The sequence below is a fragment of the Triticum urartu genome, chromosome 5A (genome assembly GCF_056163025.1).
Source record: "Triticum urartu cultivar PI428250 chromosome 5A, HENAU_Tu73, whole genome shotgun sequence".
NCBI lineage: Eukaryota > Viridiplantae > Streptophyta > Magnoliopsida > Poales > Poaceae > Triticum > Triticum urartu.
Window position 1 is genome coordinate 580,355,028 of NC_141877.1, and position 12,600 is coordinate 580,367,627.

Below are 12,600 nucleotides of genomic sequence, written 5' to 3' on the forward strand. Positions count from 1 at the left end.
GCAAGGTGTGAAATTGAGCTCAGCTCAATATCCGACCACGGCAGAAGATATAGAAGAGATGAGTGTCATCCCCTATGCCTCAGCCATAGGTTCTATTATGTATGCCATGCTGTGTACCAGACCTGATGTAAACCTTGCCGTAAGTTTGGTAGGAAGGTACCAAAGTAATCCCGGCAAGGAACACTAGACAGCGGTCAAGAATATCCTGAAGTACCTGAAAAGGACTAAGGAAATGTTTCTCATTTATGGAGGTGACGAAGAGCTCGTCGTAAAGGGTTACGTCGACGCTAGCTTCGACACAGATCTGGATGACTCTAAGTCACAAACCGGATACGTGTATATTTTGAATGGTGGGGCAGTAAGCTGGTGTAGTTGCAAGCAGAGCGTCATGGCGGGATCTACATGTGAAGCGGAGTACATGGCAGCCTCGGAGGCAGCACATGAAGCAATTTGGGTGAAGGAGTTCATCACCGACCTAGGAGTCATACCCAATGCGTCGGGGCCGATCAAGCTCTTCTGTGACAACACTGGAGCTATTGCACTTGCCAAGGAGCCCAGGTTTCACAAGAAGACAAGGCACATCAAGCGTCGCTTCAACTCCATTCGTGAAAATGTTCAAGATGGAGACATAGATATTTGTAAAGTACATACGGACCTGAATGTAGCAGATCCGTTGACTAAACCTCTCCCTAGAGCAAAACATGATCAACACCAGAATTCCATGGGTGTTCGATTCATCACAATGTAACTAGATTGTTGACTCTAGTGCAAGTGGGAGACTGTTGGAAATATGCCCTAGAGGCAATAATAAAAGCATTATTATTATATTTCCTTGTTCATGATAATTGTCTTTATTCATGCTATAATTGTGTTATCCGGAAATCGTAATACATGTGTGAATAATAGACACCAACATGTCCCTAGTAAGCCTCTAGTTGACTAGCTCGTTAATCAACAGATAGTCATGGTTTCCTGACTATGGACATTAGATGTCATTGATAACGAGATCACATCATTAGGAGAATGATGTGATGGACAAGACCCAATCCTAAACATAGCAGAAGATCGTATAGTTGGTTTGCTAGAGTTTTCCAATGTCAAGTATCCTTTCCTTAGACCATGAGATCGTGTAACTCCCGGATACCGTAGGAGTGCTTTGGGTGTACCAAACGTCGCAACGTAACTGGGTGACCATAAAGGTATACTACGGGTATCTCCGAAAGTGTCTGTTGGGTTGACACGGATCAAGACTGGGATTCGTCACTCCGTATGACGGAGAGGTATCACTAGGCCCACTCGGTAATGCATCATCATTATGAGCTCAAGGTGACCAAATGTATGGTCACGGGATCATGCATTACGGTACGAGTGAAGTGACTTGCCGGTAACGAGATTGAACGAGGTATTGGGATACCGACGATCGAATCTCGGGCAAGTGACATACCGATTAACAAAGGGAATTGTATACGGGGTTGCTTGAATCCTCGACATCGTAGTTCAACCGATGAGATCATCGAGGAGCATGTGGGAGCCAACATGGGAATCCAGATCCCGCTGTTGGTTATTGACCGGAGAGCGATCTCGGTCATGTCTACATGTCTCCCGAACCCGTAGGTTCTACACACTTAAGGTTCGGTGACGCTAGGGTTGTAGGGATATGTATATGCAGTAACCCGAATGTTGTTCGGAGTCCTGGATGAGATCCCGGACGTCACGAGGAGTTCCGGAATGGTCCGGAGGTGAAGAATTATATATAGGAAGTGAAGTTTCGGCCATCGGGAGAGTTTCGGGGTCACCGGTATTGTACCGGGACCACCGAAAGGGTCCCGGGGGTCCACCGGGTGGGGCCACCCATCCCGGAGGGCCCCATGGGCCAGAGTGGGGAGGGGAACCAGTCCATAGTGGGCTGGTGCGCCCCCCTAGGCCCACCCCATGCGCCTAGGTTTGGAACCCTAGGGGTGGGGGGCGCCCCATCTTGCCTTGGGGGCTACTCCAGCCCTGGCCGCCGCCCCCCTAGGAGATCCCATCTCCTAGGGCCGGCGCCCCCTTAGGGGAGCCTATATAAAAGGGGGGAGGGAGGGGGCAGCCAACCCTTGAGCCTTTGGCGCCTCCCTCCCCCCTGCTGCACCTCTCTCTCGCGTAGTATACGGCGAAGCCCTGCTACTGTGACGCCCTGCATCCACCACCACGCCGTCGTGCTGCTGGATCTCCATCAACCTCTCCTTCCCCCTTGCTGGATCAAGAAGGAGGAGACGTTACGCTGACCGTACGTGCGTTGAACACGGAGGTGCCATCCGTTCGGCGCTAGGATCTCCGGTGATTTGGATCACGTCGAGTACGACTTCCTCATCCCCGTTCTTTGAACGCTTCCGTGCGTGATCTACAAAGGTATGTACATGCAATCCAATCACTCGTTGCTAGATGAACTCATAGATGGATCTTGGTGAAACCGTAGGAAATTTTTTGTTTTCTGCAACGTTATCCAACATAATGGAGTATCTAGGTGACATTAGGGTTTTGGTTGATTTGTATCTTAAGGTGTTATTCTAGTAAAAACTCCAGGGTTGTTTGTGACACTTATAGAATAGCCCAACGGATTGATTTGAAAGAATAACTTTGAGGTGGTTTCGTACCCTACCATAATCTCTACGTTTGTTCTCCGCTATTAGTGGCTTTGGAGTGACTCTTTGTCGCATGTTGAGGGCTTGTCATATGATCTATCTGTTATTATTGTTGAGAGAACTTACACTAGCGAAAGTATGAACCCTAGGCCTTATTTCCACACATTGCAATACCGTTTACGCTCACTTTTATCATTAGTTACCTTGCTGTTTTTATATTTTCAGATTACAAATACTATTATCTACTATCCATATACCACTTGTATCACCATCTCTTCGCCGAACTAGTGCACCTATACAATTTACCATTGTATTGGGTGTGTTGGGGACACAAGAGACTCTTTGTTATTTGGTTGCAGGGTTGCTTGAGAGAGACCATCTTCATCCTATGCCTCCTACGGATTGATAAACCTTAGGTCATCCACTTGAGGGAAATTTGCTACTGTCCTACAAACCTCTGCACTTGGAGGCCCAACAACATCTACAAGAAGAAGGTTGTGTAGTAGACATCACCACCCACCGGGTTACGGTGTCGCGCACTGCTTGACACAGCCGGTTCATCGATATGCCTGTTGTAGCTCCGACTTGGACGGGGAGTGGAATGAATCCTTTCGCGGCTATATGAATAGGCCTGCTGCTGAGTCAAAGCCGTTTGTAGGAGCTCCCTAGCCCGTCGTGTCTCAACTGCTACGGGGGACTCGCCATCAATTGGGAGAGCTGCCAATCGTGAAGCGGCAGTAATGATTTATACAATGGGTTAGAGTAATGACCCGGAGGTGTTGAGACGCGACGTGATGGGAGGTCGTTTTGACGAGGTGGAGGAGGCGGATCCGTCACACGAGGCCGAACCGGTGCCCCGGTCCTAGGTGCCTCCGCCCGGTTTACCACAGGTTGGTTGCTGGTACCCGCTTCGGGTGTGTTAAAGAGATTCCTCGCCTCCAAGACCGACGGAAGGCGTGATCGGTATCTTCTCCTCATGACGCCATCCGACGCACTCTGATCCAGCATAAGCCGGTACGCCTGAGCCTCCAATCCGGCTCACTCTATAGCCATCCTGGTGTTTTCTGCTGCCAGGTCCGCTTTAGCTTGAGTTATCTGATCCTTCACCTTTGCAATCTCTGCGTTGTGCTGATCTCGGTTCTCCGTGTCCACCTCCGTTGCCAGCAATGTTGCTAAAGCGTCAAATAGATCGGACAAAACCTGAGCCGGAGGCGGCGCAAAGCCCCCTGCTCCCGCTGGTGTTGTTGTTGCTGAACCGGAGATCATTGCTGCGGCGGTAGAAGAGTGTTGCATTGGTTGTGTACCGGCCATGAAGACCGCGACCCGGCTTGGCAGACCGAGGGGGTTCAGAATACTGTTGCCATCGGAACCTCCACTAATCCGGCCATCCTGCAGCTGGTACAGCGACTCGGTCTCTCGGGTTGAAGACTCGTCATCAGAGCAGACAACGGTTTCGCCACCAGATGTCGATCTATCCTCATATTCTGCTCCATGGATGACACCTATGAAGACATGCTTTACGGCGGGCTGAACTTGGGCAGAGCTTGCACGCTGAGCCGTCTCGGTGATGTCGGTGCAGATGTCTGGCTCAAGGCCCGGTTCGCCGATCTTGCCGATGAAGACGTGAACTCCGCCAAAGGGGACCCGGTACCCGTACTCAATTGAACCGTCCTCGGGACCCCATCCTGCGTCGTCGATGTAGAGCTTGTCGCGATGACTCTTAGTCATCCGGCCCATGGCGTATCCCTTGAGTCCTTCGAAGCTGCCCTTCAAGAATTTGAAACCATCGTGCGATAGCCCCATGGTGGGCGCCAACTGTCGTGGTTTTGTCACGGCAGATGTCCTTGTGAAAGGACTTGCCATCGCCATGGGTTAGCTTAAAGGGGTTAAAGCAGACAAGGGACGCGAGAGTTTTATACTGGTTCGGCCCATTACAATGAAGGTAAAAGCCTACTCCAGTTGTGATGGAATTGCTAGGGTTTCGATTACCAGGGAGCGAATCCGCTTTGCCTGGCTCTCGAGTTGTTGTGTGTTGTCCCTAAACCACCGTCGGGTCGTCCCTTTATATACATAGGTCAACGCCAGCCGGTTTACAAAGTCCCAGGGCCGGATCATCAACGTGTCCGGCTCGGTATCTATTCCTTCTAGCTTACAATACAAGTTATATATTAATGTCGGTTTATGTCTACATGCCTTAACCCGCCTTTGGGCCTTCATAAAGCGCCACCATCCTTGTCTTCATGGGCTTTGAATAAAATGACCATCATGGGGATAATCCGGCCTCTTCTAGCCAGTTTACATCCAATAGTAATATCCCCAACAATACCCAATTGTTGCGACCAGACGATGGAGTCCAGGAGCCAGACGCCACCGTCGACGACGACTCCTACTACATTGGAGGTGCCTACTACTACGTGCAGGCCGCTGACGATGACCAGGAGTAGTTTAGGAGGATCGCAGGCAGGAGGCCTGCGCCTCTTTCGATATGTATCCTTGTTTGTGCTAGCCTTCTTAAGGCAAACTTGTTTACCTGTGTCTGTACTCAGATATTGTTGCTTCCGTTGACTCGTTTATGATCGAGCTCTTGTATTCGAGCCCTTGAGGCCCCTGGCTTGTAATATGATGCTTGTATGACTTATTTTATTTTTAGAGTTGTGTTGTGATATCTTCCCGCGAGTCCCTGATCTTGATCGTACATGTTTGTGTGTATGATTAGTGTACGAATGAATCGGGGGCGTCACACCCATATCTTTTGTCGGAGGTGCCCGGAACCGCTTCCGATGACCCGATATGTACCTGGTACCCTCCGAAACACTTCCAATGTCCGAATACTATCGTCCCATATATCAATCTTTATATATCGACCATTTCAAGACTACTCGTCATGTCAGTGATCTCATACGAGACTCCGAACAACATTCAGTCACCAAATCACATAACCCATACAATATTATGTCGTCATCAAAGGTTAAGCGTGCGGACCATACAGGTTCGAGAACTATGCAGACATGACAGAGACACCTCTCTAGTCAATAACCAATAGAGGAACCTGGATGCTCATATTGGCTCCTACATATTCTACGAAGATCTTTATTGGTCGAACCGTTATGACAACATACGTTATTCCCTTTGTCTATCGGTATGTTACTTGCCCGAGATTCTATCGTCGGTATATTCATACTGTTGGAAATATGCCCTAGAGGCAATAATAAATTAGTTATTATTACTATATTTCATTGTTCATGATAATCGTTTATTATCCATGCTAGAATTGTATTGATAGGAAACTCAGATACATGTGTGGATACATAGACAACACCATGTCCCTAGTAAGCCTCTAGTTGACTAGCTCGTTGATCAATAGATGGTTACGGTTTCCTGACCATGGACATTGGATGTCGTTGATAACGGGATCACATCATTAGGAGAATGATGTGATGGACAAGACCCAATCCTAAGCCTAGCACAAGATCGTGTAGTTCGTTTGCTAAAGCTTTTCTAATGTCAAGTATCATTTCCTTAGACCATGAGATTGTGCAACTCCCGGATACCGTAGGAGTGCTTTGGGTGTGCCAAACGTCACAACGTAACTGGGTAGCTATAAAGGTACACTACAGGTATCTCCGAAAGTGTATGTTGGGTTGGCACAAATCGAGACTGGGATTTGTCACTCCGTGTAAACGGAGAGGTATCTCTGGGCCCACTCGGTAGGACATCATCATAATGGGCACAATGTGACCAAGGAGTTGATCACGGGATGATGTGTTACGAAACGAGTAAAGAGACTTGCCGGTAACGAGATTGAACAAGGTATCGGGAAACCGACGATCGAATCTCGGGCAAGTATCGTACCGCTAGACAAAGGGAATTGTATAAGGATTGATTAAATCCTTGACATCGTGGCTCATCCGATGAGATCATCATGGAGCATGTGGGAGCCAACATGGGTATCCAGATCCTGCTGTTGGTTATTGACCGGAGAGTTGTCTCGGCCATGTCTGCATGACTCCCGAACCCGTAGGGTCTACACACTTAAGGTTCGATGACGCTAGGGTTATAGGGAAAGTATGTACGCGGTTACCGAATGTTGTTCGGAGTCCCGGATGAGATCCCGGACGTCATGAGGAGTTCCGGAATGGTCCGGAGGTAAAGATTAATATATAGAAAGTATGGTTTTAGCCACCGGAAGTGTTCCGGGCATCACCGGTAGTGTACCGGGACCACCGGAGGGGTCCGGGGGTCCACCAGGTGGGGCCACCAGCCCCGGAGGCCTACATGGGCCAATAGTGGGAAGGGACCAGCCCCTAGGTGGGCTGGGGCGCCTCCCACCAAGGCCCAAGGCGCCTCCAAGAGGGGAAGGGGGCAAACCCTAGGGCAGATGGGCCCTAAGGCCCACCTCAGGTGTGCCTCCCCCTCTCCCCCTTGTGGCCGCCACCCTAGATGGGATCTAGGGCTGCCGCCACCCCTAGGGAGGAAACCCTAGGTGGGGGCACAGCCCTCCCTCTCCCCCTATATATAGTGGAGGCAAAGGGGCAGCCCAACACATGAAGTTCCTCCCCTGTTGGCACAGCCCTACCCCTCTCCCACCTCGTCTCTCGTAGTGCTTGGCGAAGCCCTGCTGGAGTCCCGCGCTCCTCCACCACCACCACGCCGTCGTGCTGCTGCTGGATGGAGTCTTCCCCAACCTCTCCTTCTCCCCTTGCTGGATCAAGGCATAGGAGACGTCACCGGGCTGTACGTGTGTTGAACACGGAGGTGCCGTCCGTTCGGCACTAGGATCATCGGTGATTTGGATCACGACGAGTACGACTCCATCAACCCCGTTCACTTGAACGCTTCCGCTTAGAGATCTACAAGGTATGTAGATGCACTCTCCTTCCCTTCGTTTCTAGATTACTCCATAGATTGATCTTGGTGATGCGTAGAAAATTTTAAATTCTGCTACGATCCCCAACAGTGGCATCATGAGCTAGGTCTATGCGTAGTTTCTATGCACGAGTAGAACACAAAGTAGTTGTGGGCGTCGATATTGTCAATTTACTTGCCGTTACTAGTCTTATCTTGATTCGGCGGCATCGTGGGATGAAGCGGCCCGGACCAACCTTACACGTATGCTTACGTGAGACTGGTTCCACCGACTGACATGCACTAGTTGCATAAGGTGGCTAGCGGGTGTCTGTCTCTCCCATTTTAGTCGGATCGGATTCGATGAAAAGGGTCCTTATGAAGGGTAAATAGAAATTGACATATCATGTTGTGGTTTTCGCGTAGGTAAGAAACGTTCTTGCTAGAAACCTATAGCAGCCACGTAAAAACTTGCAACAACAGTTAGAGGACGTCTAACTTGTTTTTGCAGCATATGCCTTGTGATGTGATATGGCCAAAAGGATGAGATGAATGATATATGTGATGTATGAGATTGATCATGTTCTTGTAATAGGAATCATGACTTGCATGTCGATGAGTATGACAACCAGCAGGAGCCATAGGAGTTGTCTTAATTTATTTATGACCTGCGTGTCAACATAAACGTCATGTAATTACTTTACTTTATTGCTAAAGCGTTAGCCATAGTAGTAGAAGTAATAGATGACGAGATAACTTCAAGAAGACACGATGATGGAGATCATGGTGTCATGCCGGTGACAACGATGATCATGGAGCCCCGAAGATGGAGATCAAAAGGAGCAAATGATATTGGCCATATCATGTCACTATTTGATTGCATGTGATGTTTATCATGTTTTACATCTTATTTGCTTAGAACGACGGTAGCTTAAATAAGATGATCCCTCACAATAATTTCAAGAAAGTGTTCCCCCTAACTGTGCACCATTGCGAAGGTTCGTTGTTTCGAAGCACCACGTGATGATCGGGTGTGATAGATTCTAACGTTCGAATACAACGGGTGTAAGCCAGATTTACACACGCAATACACTTAGGTTGACTTGACGAGCCTAGCATGTACAGACATGGCCTCGGAACACCGAAGACCGAAAGGTCGAGCATGAGTCATATAGAAGATACGATCAACATGAGATGTTCACCGTTGATGACTAGTCCGTCTCACGTGATGATCGGACACGGCCTAGTCGATTCGGATCATGTTTCACTTAGATGACTAGAGGGATGTCTATCTGAGTGGGAGTTCATTAAATAATTTGATTAGATGAACTCAATTATCATGAACATAGTCTAAATTGTCTTTGCAAATATGTTGTTGATGAATAGCTCATGTTGTAGCTCCCTATTTCAATACGTTCCTAGAGAAAGACCAAGTTGAAAGATATTGTAAGCAATGATGCGGACTAGGTCTGTAGTCTGAGGAGTGTCCTCACTGCTACACAGAAGGCTTACATCTTTGATGCACCGCTCGATGTGCAAACCCCTACAACATCGTCTGTGGATGTTATGAACACCTAACAGACACGTCATGATGACTACTTGATAGTTTAGTACACCATACCTTACGGCTTAGAATCGGGATTCCAATGACGTTTTGAACGGCATGAGACATATGAGATGTTCCAAGAGCTGAAATTGGGATTTCAGGCTCATACCCGTGTTGAGAGGTGTGAGACCTCTGACAAGTTCTTTTGCCAACAAGATGGAGGAGAATAGCTCAGCTAGTGAGCATGTGCTCAGAATGTCTGGGTGCTACAATCACTTAAATCAAGTGGGAGTTAAACTTCCAGATAAGATAGTGATTGATAGAGTTCTCTAGCCACTATCACTAAGCTACTAGATCTTCATGATGAACTATGACATGCAGGGGATGGAGTTGATCCCGAAGCTGTTCGCGGTGCTTAAGACCGCAAAAGGTAGAAATCAAGAAGGAGCATCAAGTGTTGATGGTTTAACAAGACCACTGGTTTCAAGAAGGGCAAGGGATAGAAGGGAAACTTCATGGATGGCAAACCAGTTGCCGCTCCAGTGAAGGAACCTAAGGTTGAACCCAAACCTGAGACTAAGTGCTTCTATTGTAAGGGGAACGGTCACTGGTAGCGAAATTACCCCAAATACATGGTAGATAAGAAGGCTGGCAACTTCAAAGTATATATACGTGTCATTAATGTGTACCTCACTAGTACTCCTGGTAGCACCTGGGTATTGGATACCGGTTCAGTTACTATTATTGATGACTTGAAGCAAAAGCTACGGACTAAACGAAGACTGGCTGAGGGCGAGGTGACGATGTGTGTTGGAAGTGTTTCCAAAGTTGATGAGATCACCATCACACGCTCCATCTGCCTTCGGGATTAGTATTGAACCTAGATAAATGTTATCAGGTGTCTACGTTGAGCATGAATATGATTAGATCATGTTCATTGCAATACGGTCATTCATTTAAGTTACAGAATAATGGTTATTCTGTTTACATGAATGATACCTTTCATGGTCATGCACCCTATGTGAATGGTTCATTGAATCTCGGTCCTGGTGATACACATGTTCACGCCAAAAGATGTAGAGTTAATAATGTAGTACCACTTTCTCGTGGCACTGCCGCTTAGGTCATATTGGCGTAAGATGCATGAAGAAACTCCATATTGATGGATGTTTGGAGTCACTTGATTTTGAATCGCTTGACACATGCGAGCCATGCCTCATGGGCAGGATGACTAAGACCCCGTTTTCAGGTACAATGAAACGGGCAAGTGACTTGTTGGAAATCATACATGCTGATGCGTGTGATCCAATGAGAATTGAAGCATGCGGTGGATATCGCTATTTTCTCATCTTCACTGACGATTTGAGTAGATATAGGTATATTTATTTAATGAAGCACAAGTCTCAAACGTTTGAAAAGTTCAAGCGATTTCAGAGTGAAGTTAAGAATCATCATAACAAAAAGATCATGTTCCTACGATCTGATCAAAAGGGGATTTTCTGAGTTATGAGTTTGGCAATCATTTAAGACATTGTGGAATTGTTTCACAGTTGAAGCCACCTGGAACACCATAGGGTAATGGTGTGTCCGGACATCATAATCGAACCTTATGAGATATGGTGCGATCTATGATGTCTCTTACCGATCTACCGTTTTCATTTTGAGGTTATGCGTTAGAGACAGCTGCATTCACTTTAGATAGGACACCATCTATGTCCGTTGAGACGACATCGTATGAACATTGGTTTGGCAAGAAACCAAAGTTGTCGTTTCTTAATGTTTGGGGCTGCGATGCTTAAGGCTTCAGCCAGAGAAGCTCGAACCCAAAGCGGACAAACACATCTTCATAGGATACCCAAAGGTGACAGTTGGGTATACCTTCTATCTCAGATCCGAGGGCAAATTGATTGTCGCTAAGAACGGGTCCTTTCTCGAGAAGGAGTTTCTCTCGAAAGAATTGAGTGGGAGGAAGATAGAACTTGATGAGGTTGTCGAACCTTTATTTCAACCAGAGAATGATGCAACACAGAAAGATGTTTTCTGTGGCACCTATGTCTGTTGAATAGGAAGTTAATGATAGTGATCATGAAGCTTCGGATCAAGTTGCTATCGAACCTCGTAGGTCGACAAGGATATGTACTACTCCTAAGTGGTACGGTAATCCTGTCTTAGATATCATGTTGTTAGACAACAATGAACCTACGAGCTATGGAGAAGTGATGGTGGGCCCGTATTCCGACAAATGGTTAGAAGCCATGAAATCCGAGATAGGATCCATATATCAGAACAAAGTATGGACTTTGGTGGACTTGCCCGATGATCGGCAAGCCATTGAGATAAATGGATCTTTAAGAAGAAGACGGACGTGGGCAGTAATGTTACCGTCTATGAAGCTCGACTTGTGGGAAAGAGTCTTTTCACAAGTTCAAGGAGTTGACTACGATGAGAATTTCTCACCCGTAGCGATGCTTAAGTCCGTCGGAATCATGTTAGCATTAGCTGTATTTTTCAATTATGAAATCTAACAGATGGATGTCAAAGCAAGTTTTCTTACCAGTTTTCGTAAGAAAAAGTTGTATGTGATACAATAAAAGATTTTGTCGATCCTAAGGATGCTAAAAGGTATGCTGGCTCCAGCGATCCTTCTATGGACTAGAGCAAGCATCTCGGAATCGGAATATATGCTTTGATGGAGTGATCAAAGCTTTTAGGTTTATACAATGTTTGCTAGAAACTTGTATTTACAAGAAAGTGAGTGGGAGCACTACAACATTTCTGATAAGTATATGTGGATGACATATTGTTGATCCGAAATAATGTAGAATTTCTGGAAAGCATAAACGGTTTGTTTGAAGAGTGATTTTCAAAGGAAGACCTGGATAAAGCTACTTACATATTGGGCATCAATATCTATAGAGATAGATCAAGACGCCTGATGATACTTTCAAAGAACGCACACCTTGACATGTTTTTGAAGGAGTTCAAAATAGATCAGTCAAAGAAGGGGTTCTTACCTGAGTTTTAAGGTGTGAAGTTGAGTAAGACTCAAAGCTTGACCACGGCAGAAGAAAGAGGAAGGACGAAGGTCGTCCCCTATGCTCTTGTCATAGGCTCTATACGGTAAGCCATGCTGAGTACCGCCCCTGATGTGTGCCTTGCCACATGTCTGGCAAGAGGGTACAAAGGTGATCTAGAACTGGATCACCAGATAGCGGTCAAAATTGTCCTTAGAGGAATAAGGAAATGTTTCTCAGTTATGGAGGTGATAAAGAGTTCGACGTAAAGAGTTACGTTGATGCAAGCTTAACACCTATCCGGATAGCTCTGAGTAGAGATACCGGATACGTATAATGGAGCAACAATTTGGAATAGCTCCAAGTGGAACGTGGTAGCAGCATCTACGATATGACATAAAGTTTTGCGAAATACATAGGGATCTGAATATGGCAAGACCCGTTGACTACAACCTCTCTCACAAGCATAACATGATCAAACCCAGAACTCTTTGAGTGTTTATCACATAGTGATGTGAACTATATCATTGAGTCTAGTAGACTCTTGGATGTTGGTCACATGGCGATGTGACCT